The sequence below is a fragment of the Orycteropus afer genome, unplaced genomic scaffold, assembly GCF_000298275.1.
Source record: "Orycteropus afer afer isolate SDZICR_OR568_19922 unplaced genomic scaffold, OryAfe1.0 scaffold00220, whole genome shotgun sequence".
In the NCBI taxonomy this organism is placed as follows: Eukaryota; Metazoa; Chordata; class Mammalia; order Tubulidentata; family Orycteropodidae; genus Orycteropus; species Orycteropus afer.
In genome coordinates, this window is record NW_006921807.1 from 4,013,609 (window position 1) to 4,015,415 (window position 1,807).

Below are 1,807 nucleotides of genomic sequence, written 5' to 3' on the forward strand. Positions count from 1 at the left end.
GTCTCCTTTTTTGGTGTTTTCATGCAGGTTTTTCTACTAGTTGGAGGCTAGTCCACTACTGCATCCTTCTTTTCAAAGCTCAGGCTCCAGGATTATCTTCTGTATCTTTGTTAACTGGTTCCCCTTTTCTTTGTTGAAGAGAAATAAAAGAAAGAGGTCTGTGTAGTTTCTCTGCCTATTCTGCCATCTTGATTTTCTTCTTTCTTAATTTGGTTAGGAGGATTCATTTCGCCTGACAAAATATAACTCATAATCTATCACCCTATGTTTGTTCTGCTCCACCTACATACAGACTTCCCTTTGTCAGTTGATGGGGACTTCTCTACAGGTGCCAAAAACTTTAGAGTTGACTCTTCTCCTTCACAAATGTGGTAGTTATGTTTTGTGTCAACTTGGCTGGGCCTGGTTGAGTGGCTGGGAAGTTGGTGGTAGTTATTCCCCATGATGAGACTGGTAATCAACTCCATGGTGGGATCTACCACAAGCAGCTGAGTAGATGCTTTGGGTATAAGGTCTGCTTCCTGTATATAAGAGCAGCTTTGGGAATGGTCTCTAGCTTATGGTACGCTTAGACCCTGCATGTAGCTGTGTTGTTGTTCAACAGTCTGCCATGCTCTGCCAGCCTTGGGACTTAAAATGAACTTGAATTAATGGCCTGTTGTGTGGTTTGGTAACATTGGGACTGTGCCTTTTTACTAGTTAACCTTGGGGTTGGCAGCCTTAGCAGCCAGCATCTGTCTGAGTGATGAAAAGCCTCTAGCATCTATGGGCCAGGAGCAGGAGGCAGAGCTGAACATCAAGGTTGAGAGGCTTTCACCCGGGCCCTAGAGCATGGTACTTTGAACTTGGACATAAAGCCTCCAAATTACAAGAGAATAAACTCCTGTTGTTAAAGCCATCCCATTTGTGGTATATTCCTGTTAGAGTGAAACTAGGTAAACAGAACAACAACCTAGGAATTTCTCTAGGTTCTATGTTGATCTGAATTGTCACCCTAGTACCAACACTGTCTCCACCATCTTTCTTTGAAATCATTGCTATAAATACTTAACTGATTTGTAAGTCTAAGTTATGGACAACTTCCTTTACTTTCTATTTGCAATACAGGGTCTGAGTGATTCCCCTAAAAAGTGATTCAAATCATCATACCTCTGCTCAATATTCCATCATGTTTCACTATCTTACTGAATCCTATCATGATTTGTGTGCTTCTACATGTGCACACATGTGTGAGCACACATACACACAACACAGTTTCCTACTGCTTTTCCTTTTCTTATTCAACCCCAACACAGCAGCTCTCTCCTTCTCAAGCAGCATAGAGACTAAGAACATTAGGGTGAGCTCTCTTATGAGAAGAGACTCCAATCACTTGCAACAGAGATGTACTCTAAAAGTGGATTGTGGCAGAACCTAAATTACTTGTAGTTTCCAATCAGAGTATTTTTGAAAACAATTCCTCTGTTGGTGGAAGGTGGTGCTTGATTTTAAGATTACTCTTATTTCTTCAATTATATAAATATTACTTATAACATCCATTTCTTTCTACATGTAAAAAATTTATAATGATAATTTACTTTCATATAAGCAGATGGATAAAAATTTATAGGACATATAGTTTAATAAGTTATCTACTGTGTCTATATTGTCTGTGCTTCAAAACAGTTAAAGAAAATCAGAATTTTCTGAGTAATATATTTATAAGCAAGCTTTCAAACAAAAAATAAATTACCTTTAGTTTAGAATCTGATTCTAATTTTAACTTCCTAGGCTTGAAATATTAAGTAATTTAAAATTATTAAAAATC

At 38.0% G+C, this 1,807-nt stretch overlaps 1 protein-coding gene across 1 annotated transcript in view; it reads left to right on the top strand.

Annotated features, from left to right (window-relative positions):
• SI (sucrase-isomaltase) overlaps window positions 1–1,807 on the top strand; it is a 147,613-nt gene that overhangs the window by 73,169 nt on the left and 72,637 nt on the right. The window lies entirely within an intron of this gene.